An 11,743-nucleotide genomic window follows, 5' to 3' on the forward strand; every position below is an offset into this window, starting at 1 on the left:
CTAGTGTAATTTCACTTTTGCACCCGGATGGTTGACACATACATACATTATATGGCGCACCGCATACAGGGCGAAAATATTAAAAAATATAATATATGAAAATTTTAATATGAGGTTTTTAATATAGTTTTAGGGTTTCTACAAATGGGAACAAAAATGAAAATGATGAGAAGGAATTGTGGCCACAAAATAAAACCCATAAAAAATTAATAAAAAAATCATAACTCAAATTTAAAAAAGAGTAAAAAAAACAATAATGTTTCTCCTGTCTTTCTCATTCTAAAAAACGGAACAATGTTGAGATAAAATATCATTGTGTCTTTTTGTTTATCAGTGTTTTTTTTTTATTTATTTTCGTCATTGAATGTGTCTTTTTTCTTTAATAATGTGTCTTTTTTTATATTGTGTTATATTACTCAAAATTGTTATATTTTGCGATTTATTGTATCTTTTTTATTTATAATTGTGTCTTTTGTTAATTTCATCATTATATATTTTTTTTGTGTTTTATTTATATTTTGAATTATGATTTTTTTATTAATTAAAAATACAATAGTATTAAAATAAAAACAAAGAGGTATGTATTAAAAAAAATCCGATACATATTCAACAATGAATATGTAATTATGTAAAGTCATATTCCCTCCGTCCTATTAAAAGTGTCATGGTTTGAAAAACACAAAGTTCAAGGTATATATATCGAATGATTACTTTTTTTGCTTACCAAATAACAATAATGCCCTTGGAAATTCGGTCCATCAATATTGTTTATTAATATTAGTTGTATATGTTTAAGAGTAAACTTGTAAATTGGTTAATAAAATTTGAAAGTAGACATTTGTAATGGGACAAACAAAAATGGAAATTTGGACATTTCTAATGGGACGGGGGGACTATAATTTGTTTAAACCATAATTATAAAGTTCACAAATCCCATAAACAATATCTTTAACATTCAATTTTTTCAATTCGTTATAAAATAAACTTTCAACAGCTAATCGTAGTTGTTACAATATACATTCTACCGAAAATCATATTATGAAATTTGATCATAATTGATAAACTAGTTTTTTCAGTCCCTTTAGTTATCAAAAGTGCAATTAAGGCCGTGGGCTAATTGATACGTACCAAAGATCCCTCATTCTATAAAGATAAACAACAACTTGAACCGAACAAACATAAAGGGGGATGTTCATATTTGTTCATTTAATTTTTCACCGAATATGAACACGGACAACTAATAGAACCAATTTATTTATTCATGTAAATCAATTATTAGGTCCATGATATACATGTAAATCACACTTAATGATATACATGAAAGAAATAAGAGAAACGACACCCAAACATAACAATGGATCAAATCACCATAATGAGGTCCAAATAACAACTTTAACCAACTTTTTGACACTGACACCAAAGAAATCTATAACCCTAAATCAAGTGTACCTCTAATTAATGAACATTTGATATTGAGAGCTTGATTAAAATAGAATAACACATCTTTACTCGATGGAAATTTGGAGGAACTTGATAGTTATACAATTTGAGGAAATTCAAAAGAAAACTGGAAAAAAAAACCCACAATTATCTACTGCTTACGATGAACTTGAACGTTCGTTGTTCACCATCTTCCGCTCGTTGATCTTAAAACGATCCCTTGCAGAGCATAAACACAATAAGATTGAAAATAAGTAGAATCAAATCTAGTGGCATATAGAAGAGATTAGGTGAACCAGAACAAAATTTAGGAGTATAATTAGGACTATTTTGATTGTCAGATAGAGATCAAGAGCTGATTATCGTCATGCTCACCTTCTTCTCCATATTGCTATCACGGTGGTCGTCACCACCAAGAGGTATGAATCCATAATTATTGAACCCTATTTACTTTTTCAAGATTCATTATTGAATTCTCGTTGACCATGAAGACGGCGTTTGAAATTTGAATTTGCTTTGAAGAAAGTGAGGAATCGGTCTATGAAACATTTAGATAGAAAACTTGCAGGGGAACCTTTGTAAGAGCATTCACATTTAATCCATCAAAATATGTGAGTGAAGTTTTTATAATGTAGGGAGTGGGTTAGAGTGTTGTGAGTGGAGGAGAGAGAAATGCATTGATTATTATGTATATTTGAAAAGTTATAGTTCATGTCTTAGACTATGTGTAGTTATAAAGCCCCATTACCAGGCATTATGCGCCACGTGGAGCCTAGTCAGAGTAATGGTTTTTTACAAAAACTGGTGTAGTCATAAAGCCACACCCTCAGGCGTTATGCGCCACGTGGCACCCAGTCACTTTTTTTTTGTTTTTTTTTTATTTATTGCATCACCTATTTTAGTAATTTAATATTATTATTGTTATTTTTATAATGAATATATGATATAGGAATAGATTGAGCTTGAAATATCCATTTTTCTCTATCTGTAAATTATAATAATAATAATAATAATAATAATAATAATGGATAATAATGGATATCTGAAATATCCACGTGAAACCCACCCACCCACCACATCCCAATCTCCTTTCTCTGATCTGTAACTCACCAACCACCACCACCACCACAACATCCCTATCTCTTTCTTCTCCGATCTGTAACTCACCCACCACCACCACCACCATAACAATAACATAAACATCCGGCGGAGACGTAAACCGATCTGTATCTCCAATCCACTCACCAAATCATCCAGTACCAACGGCGGAGACATCCAACTCTCAAACGGTAATGTAGAAAACGATCAGATTTATTTGATATGTGTGCCTTTTTAAGCGTTTTGTAGAAAACGCTGACCCAAAACGCCGAGGGGGGCGGTGTGCCCCCGACGTTATAGGCTAAAACACCGGCAGAACGCGGCGACTACGCATGGTCTTATAATTTTAATATATTCTGAAAGTAGTTGTGAGTGAAGGAAAGATAGATGGAAATAATAAAGATATAAAAATTATTATTTAATTGAAAAGAATAGAGAAAATGTAGTGATTTTTAGTGTAATTTTGAATTTTGGGATATGAGATTGAATGTGAATGCCATAAAGTAGGTAAAATGTGAGTAGGTTGAGGAGAATGTGTATAAGTTTGACACGTTAGAAAAGGAGATATGGCCAGTGATGTGTGAAAAACGTATATAATATTAAAAACCAAGTTTTACCGAATTCACCTAAAAAACACACAATCGGCAAGTGTATCGGTCGCAATGTAGTTAGCAAGTAAGAACGGATATCGAACCTAGGACATTATGGGTAAACTCTAATTATTAAACCTAAAAAAATTCTAACCTAGATTTTCTTTTGATTTTTTATAATTTTTTTTATATATATAAAATTAATAATACTTAACTATTTAATACTTAAAATAAAAACAAAACTTATAAAAATCGGTTTTTAAAACAAATATGAGAAACGACTACCTAGGTAATGGAATCCTACTAATTAAATTAATAGCTAACGAACTTGACTTGGTTGAAAAACAATATCTTAAAAAAATGACACTAAAGACCACTAAAGTACGCTAGATTGCCTCCCGGCCTCACCAACGACACCCTAGAACTCTAATGATATGTGAAGCTTAATTGTTAAAGGTTGGATCACCTCCCGGCCTCTCCTTACCTAATAATACTATGGTACCCCAAAACCCAAATCACCTCCCGGTCTCTTCGGATACAATATATATTAATATAAAGGGGGTATTTTTAATTAACTTGAACAAAACTTGTATCACAATAATCTAAGGGACCTAGGATAACCCACTCCCGTGCAATTATTACCCAAACCCGCAAAAGACAAAGATGACACAACACTAAATTACCTCCTGGCCTCTCTAGTGAAAGAACAATAAAATCTAAACCACTTTCAATACTTATTCCTATGATTTTTTCGACCATAAACCTCAAACAAGTTGAAAACACAAAGTAGACAACCTAATCATGCGTCTAACAATCACCAAAAACTATTAAACACAAGTGGAATAAATATTAAAGCAATAAACTAGATTCTATTACTCAACAATATTATGACCAAACCAATTAAAAACTTTTACCATAATATTCAACCAACGCCAAATAAATAGTTCGTCAAACCACCAAATCTAACATAGTACTCAACCAAAACCTAGGTAGTTTAAAGTATTTAGCCACACATAATAATGTAAATAACAAAAATAAAATAACCATTAAAGTTCATAAAAAAGTAAATAAAATTGTTTCTGTCACCTATTATTCTTCTTTTGTTTTCTCCACGTGACCAAGAGTAGTCCATAATAATTGATGGAGCTTTCTTTCTTCTGTTGACTTTCGACCAAAAAGAGAAGCCACAAAATAATATTGTATTCTTCTTCTTGATCTGTGTCCCCCACCTCAAGGACAATAATAATAATATTCTTGCTTCATGAAATTTCCCAACACAAAACAAGATATGAACCACCAAATAGTATTATATGGTATGTTCTCCTCGCAACCCAACGCAAGCCGCCGAACCTCTTTCTAATCGTTCCTCCCTTTCTTTAAGCTCTCTCTTTTTATTTATAATAATAGTGTAGGGTTTTTATTTTATTTATTTCTTGTTGGCCCATCTCATATGTCTTGTAAAATTTGAAGTCCATTTGAAATAGTTCAACAAGCATCCCTGCACTTTGTAAAGAAATAAAACACATAAGTAACTAAAGCATGGTTAACGTGGAATTTTATATTTTAATAGGCATGTGAACATGAAACTCCACAAAATATGTGACCATTTATTCCACCAATTATTACTTTGATGTCATTGTGGTCTCAAATTTAGCATAAATACTTTAATTTAGCTCATTTAAAAATTTAATATTTAAAATCCAATTATGAGCCAAATAAATATATATTCAATAAAAACTGGCTCAAAATACTAGAAAATGTAGAAAATATTCATATAATAACATGTATATTTTAAACCATATCAAATATCCCCACACTTAAACATTTTTCGTCTTCGAAAAATATATATATTGCAATGGAATCAGAATTCAAGACTAGTTTCAAAACATATAGGTTATCTTTTAAGCACAGATAAACGTAAAAACCGCAATTGCCGATATTGTTGTCCACTTAAACCCAGTCACCAGCCCTTCAAGCTCCCAATTGCATTAAGCGCTTTAAGTTTAAAAACCACGGCTACACCTACCCCATCTCAGACAAAGAGAGCTAGAAAAAATAGAGTCAAAGCAAACTGGTTTGACAAATCACCATAAGCCAAGGACTCGTTGATGGTACTAATTAGATGCACTCGGTGAAATTTGGATGGATGAATGGTCATGTGGTGGTCGTACGAGCTATTCCTAAATATTATTGGACTTTGTCCTATAAATTTCTAATTTGATATTTATTGACTAAGAACCTTCGAGCCCCAATAGTGTATCCTCAGAGTCACCATCCCCAAGGTAACACGTAAACTCTAAGTCCCGTCTAGTATGTGGAACTTTGCCTCTTTTACTAACTTTAAAGAATGCTCATTTGGCATTTTACAATACAAAACTTTCTTCACAAGCATTTTGCTTTTCTTGAACTACTTTTGATAATACAATACATAACTTTCAAAACATACTTTTTTCTTCTTCTTTTTTTTATATCACCATAAATTATATAACTATTTCTAAGCTCGTAAAAAGATGGACATGTGGTGTGTGCTGGTTTGAGTGCATTTAATTCTTACCATCTCAAAGTTTTCAGATTATGGTAATCCTCCCTAAGCATCGAAATTCGGTTTCACCGTTTTTCAAATTATTAGATATAAAAAATCTGCTAAAGATGACTATCAAATCTAGTTGAGCCTACCGACACATCCCAAGTTTAGTGTGTTATCTTTTATTTGATCTCATATATAATAGTAGTTTTAAAAGTCAATCTCAAATTTTTCTATCATTTTCCATTATTTGCAAAAAAAATCATTAAAATTTCAGGACATTTTTTTAACTCTTTTTTTATATATTTTATATATTTTTTCTTTTTTTTTTAATAAAATTTGAAACTGTTTTTATTTTTTATTTTTTTTAAACTTTTTTTTAACCAAAGAAGTCAGTTCCCATCCTCGCACTTAAAATCTACATTGTCCCCAATGTAGGAATAGAAAAAGACAGAAAATAAAGCAGACTAAAAAAAATGTAAGCAAATAAAACAATAAATTGGAACAGACTCCCCTGGTAATAATGCAGTTTTCTTCAAAAGTCTCGTTCCAAGGCGACCATATAGCATTTCATTCGCGGTCTCAGCTTCTAGGTGTCCTCTACAATATGATAGGCTCAGAAAAATCCTCGTCTGAATGGAGATTGAGTACGAACAAGAAAATCAAATCCTGCAAAATAAAACTCAAAACAACCCAAAGCAGACATCAAACAGACTCTAATGACTAAAAAGACTCAGAGAAAAATAAATTAAAGCAGAATAAAAATAAAAATGAAAGAAAACAATGCAACTAAGTTTTATACAAACTCTACAACTCAGGCGAAGTCCCGAGTGTGCTCTCCCCCTCTACTCTCCAGGCGGATCAAGGTCGATCGCCTCCTTCTCGCGATCACCAAGTGGACCTCCAACATAATGCTTCAGTCTATTCCCATTTACTATCCAAGAACGTCCATCATCAGCCTCTATCTCAACTGCCCTATAAGGAAATGCCTCTTTCACAACAAACGGATCAGCCCATCGGGATTTCAATTTACTCGGAAACAACTTCAACCGGGAATTATATAGAAGAACCTTATCCCCACACTTAAACTCTTAGGGACCCTTAATATGTTTATCATGACGTTCCTTTATCCGCTCCTTATACCCCCCAACTTCTTTCATACGCCTCATTCCGTAACTCCTCAACCTCATGAATTTGAAGAAAACGACTCTTTACCGCCGCAGATAAATCAAGATTTACGGCTCTTAAAGCCTAATACGCACGATGTTCTAACTCAACGGGAAGATGGTACGCCTTTCCATAAACTAATCGAAAGGGAGTGGTCTCGATAGGCGTTTTGAATACAGTACGGAAGACCCAAAGTGCATCATCTAGCTTTTCAGCCCCCAGTCCCCGCCACTGTTCCCAACCGTTTTCTCTAAGATCATATTAATGCCACGATTGGTGTTTTCCACTTGACCGCTAGTTTGAGGATGGTAGGCCGTAGAAAGTCGATGGGTGACCCCATAACGTTTCAGAACCTTATCCATCTGAGAATTACAAAAGTGGGTACCCCGATCACTGATCAGGGCCTTAGGAGTACCGAATCGAGCAAAAAGTTTTCGAAGGAATCCCACTACAACCCGCGCGTCATTTCTAGGTAAGGCTTGGGCCTCAACCCATTTCGACACGTAATCGACAGCAACGAGGATGTATCCGTTCCCTCTAGACATAGTGTCACACCCCGACTTAGGGCCTAGGCGTGTACCCACAAGTTGATACATGTTTTGTAAATATATCAGAGTATTGGGTTGATTTTAGCGGAAGACTTTAGGTTTGAATAGAATATTAATTTACATTGAAAATTTACTCAGGAATTTAACACCCGAGTATTAGTTTATAAAATATATGTTCATATTACAAGGATTATTAGTTATAAAAAACGGAGCCATCTTGTACGCGCTTCTATCTTCATTAAGACTCCAATCCTTGTTAATTCTACTTATGCTTAATTACCTGCAATGGGTTGGAAAAATACGTCAGCTATATGTTGGTGAACACGTATGACTTAATAAAACATTTTGAATGACATTACAATACAAATATAGTTTTCTCTACAAGCTCAACAGAAGAATTTCTACTTCTGGTCTATGTACCACTGCCCTACACACACAATTGTTCCCGAGCCACGTAGCCCTTACTGGGAGACTAGTTATGACCATTAGCCCGCGGCCACATAGCCTTTGAATGATTAGACTAAACGGTTATGTTTGGATCCAGACACATGTGTATTCGGTCTGAGTTGATTTTATTCTCTACTTTGTATTATAACGTTTTAGAGATCACATAATCTCATGTAAACATTGACGGACTCGTTAAGACAAACATCCGTTCATCTTATCAAGTATAAATATGTTTTGACTGATTGAAAATGTTAACGTATTCACTTGTATCGTCGGTATTGAAAACCTTGACTGATTGATTGATTGTGAATGATACTTAACCTATACATAAATAGGTTCGTTTGAATGTTTTGAATGATGTTAAGCAATGATTGTAAGTTTAACTTTGAAATCATTTATCTTTGATTGTGAATGAAAACACTTGTTTTATGTGACGTTTGATATGACATGCTTTGGCCTAATAGGTTCTATCACGTTGGTAAGTTTCTCTAGGTAAGTAAACGGGTCACTCAGTTGATTGGAATTTATACGAATTACTTTTCCTTAGGCAAGAAACTTACTACTAGTGATATCCCCCTTCCAGTTACTACATGCCCGTCAAAATATGTCTTTTGTTTAACATTACATAATCATGAAATAACATTTTATGAAAACTTGATTGTGAATGAATGTTTGTAAAATACGATCAAGGTTAAAGGCCATAGCCTCAATTGATAGTCTAAGCTATAATTCAAATAACTTAAACATAACTCCTACCTTAATTCAAATGCTTAGATTGATAATAAGAAAAAGGCAGGATCTTGATCTACTCGCTTAAGTGATTGCTACTTGATTATAACTTCGTTTCTTGCATGAAATACGAGAAAACAGCACGTCGGTTTGTTACGGCAACGGGGCACGCTTTCCAATGTTATGTGTGTACCCCGTCGCGGTACGCGATGGGTTTCTTGGGACCTGTCGCGTACCGAGGCGCCGCAATATTACGCCGCCTTATGCGGTGATGACACGTGGCCTGTCACATTGCGCCACGTGTTGACACGGTGTTGGACACGTGTCCGGTGACTCACCAAGCCCGTCGCGCTACGCGATGGGTTGAGTGTTAACCCCTCGCGTACCGCGATGGGACAATATTTTCAGAATTTACACTTTTGGTCCCTATACTTTCTAAGTTAGTATATTTAGGCTTAAATTAAAGAGGGTAAAAGACGCGGTGTTACATCCTCCCCACCTTTTGAATAATCTCGTCCTCGAGATTTATTGGAAAAGATTGGGGTACTTTTTCTTCATTTCTGACTCGAGTTCCCATGTATACTCGGGTCCTCGTTTTGAATCCCATTTGACTTTCAAGAGCTTGAGGCGTTTGTGCTCGAGAAACTTGATCATGCTATCTTCTATTTGAATAGGTTGTTCCACAAACTTAAGCTTCTCGTTGATCTTAACATCTTTCAATGGCATAGCAAGGGTTTCGCCGGCTAAACACTTGCGCAGATTAGATACGTGAAACACATCGTGAATACCCTTCATCTCCTCGGGTAACTCTAGCTGATAAGCAACTGGTCCAATTCTTTCGAGTATCTTGAATGGTCCAACGAATCTTGGACTCAGTTTTCCTTTCTTCCCAAATCGGATGACACCTTTCCAAGGTGATACTTTCAATAATACTTTATCGCCTTCATTAAACTCTAATATCTTGCGACGAACGTCCGCATAGCTCTTTTGTCTATCTCTTGCTGCCTTTAATCGTTCTCGGATTTGTATAACTTGATCAGTGGTTCTTTGAACAATTTCAGGTCCTGACAACTGACTATCACCTGTTTCTGACCAACATACAGGTGTTCTACACTTACGCCCATACAATGCTTCGAATGGTGCTGCTTGGATACTCGTATGATAACTGTTATTGTACGAGAATTCCATCAGTGCAAGATGAGTGTCCCAACTTCCTCCTAAGTCGATAACACATGCTCGAAGCATATATTCCAAGGTTTGAATTGTACTTTCACTTTGGCCATCAGTTTGGGGATGATATGCAGTACTTAAGTTTAGTCGAGTCCCCATAGCTTTTTGAAAGCTTGACCAAAAATTTGAAGTGAAACGACCATCTCTATCAAAAATGATGGATAGCGGCACACCATGTAATGATACTATGTTTTCGACATATAAGTGTGCTAACTTATCCATACTAAACGTCTCTTGAATTGGAATGTGAAGGTTCCCAGCCGGATCTACACGGAAATACCTCGTTCTACGTAGGTGCGGAATCCCTACGTAAGACGATACGAGCGTAGAATCGATATACGTTAAACACAAGCAAACACACGTTACAATAAACAAAGAACACGTTGTATTGCAACTAATAACACGTGATATATCAATCACCGACTACACGAATTGAACAACTACTGATTACAAATAACCCGTAGGCTAAACCTATATATCATACGACAACTTCGCCTAACATGTTTAGGCGAAGTTGTCACTAACTTCGCTTGTTCCACAAGTTCGCCCATATCAGGCGAACTTGTGAGACAAGTTCGCTTAAACATCAATACAAATCCAAATAACACGATTACAGACACTAGATACTAAACTACTGACATCATGTACCAACAGACTCCCCCTTGGCAGTAGCTTCATATCTCTATCTTCAATCACGTGTCTTGTAATCTCAAAAATCTTGTATCTTCCATCTTCAAGCATGAACGCCTTCTCGTACACAAACTGAAACTACTCTTTGATATTTCTTTGCTTCTTCTTTTCAGGCAGGAATGTAAAATATCTTTTTCTCGTTCAGCACCTGCAAGTCTGCTTGAGACAAATTCACTAAGTGCATAGGGTCATACACTCTCATCAGCTCTTGTTCATCTTCATCCTCCATTACTGCCTCAGCCGTTTCACTATCAACGTACCACCATTTCAGATCCTTTAGCACGTCCTTGGGCATTTGTTTCATCGGCACTTCTTTTAAGCACCGGATTGGCTTATACTTCATTATCATCCAAGGCTTGCCATCTGCTCTCATTCCTCTGTCTCTGTCTTCAACGAGCTTTCCTTTCTGCGGTTTCAACAGCTCTCTTTCTTGCCTCATGATTGATAAGTATTACATTATAAGCTTTAGAAGGCTTAAATAATTTTTTTTTTAAATAATAAGATTTACACAGCTTCAAGTAAACTACTGCAAGTCCCGAATCTGGATCACTGCAGTTTCTTGACACACCATCTTCTCGGGAATCAGAACACTCACGGGCTCGTGTATGACTGGGTAATCGCTTTTCTGCCTATCATTCGGAAAGAAATATATGGAGACATGCACAACTCTTAAGGAGTTTCCACGTAAGATCGAGGAGATTTAGTTAGTATCACTTCTACTTTTACGCACCATAAAAAGCTACCATGACATACAATGACTGTTCTAAAGTCTTTTAGGCCTAATAACTTCACTAGTTAAGCACACAGAATCAGTTTGTCCATCACTTTCCAAGGTTGGATCAATTTTCTTTTAAACATTGTAGATTATGCTTCAGCTCTTCAACGAAATTCACCTTTTCTAACTTCATTTTACCATTTGTCACCGTCCCCATTCCAGTAACTCTACCACCATTCTCTCCAGCAAAACTTACTCTACCTCCCTGAACAGGTTTCCATTCGTGTAACAAATTCTTGTTACCCGTCATGTGCCGGGAACAGCCGCTATCCACAACCCATAGATTGTTTGCAGCCATGTTCAACTGTTCCTGCACGATTAAAGCAAAGGATTAAATCTGGGGACCCAAGACCTATTGGTCTTGGGTCGATTAAATCTGTTAAAAGGCATCCCGTACTTTGGCTGTCTAAAGTTAGTATTAGAATGATTTCTGTAAGTCCTAAAAGGATACCTTCTAGTAGATTGACTATGAGGCCATCCAAACCTTCGTGAATTAAATGAACTA

This window comes from Bidens hawaiensis, unplaced genomic scaffold (genome assembly GCF_021521415.1).
Source record: "Bidens hawaiensis isolate Kalapana, Puna unplaced genomic scaffold, B.hawaiensis_p1.1 tig00019199_1, whole genome shotgun sequence".
In the NCBI taxonomy this organism is placed as follows: domain Eukaryota; kingdom Viridiplantae; phylum Streptophyta; class Magnoliopsida; order Asterales; family Asteraceae; genus Bidens; species Bidens hawaiensis.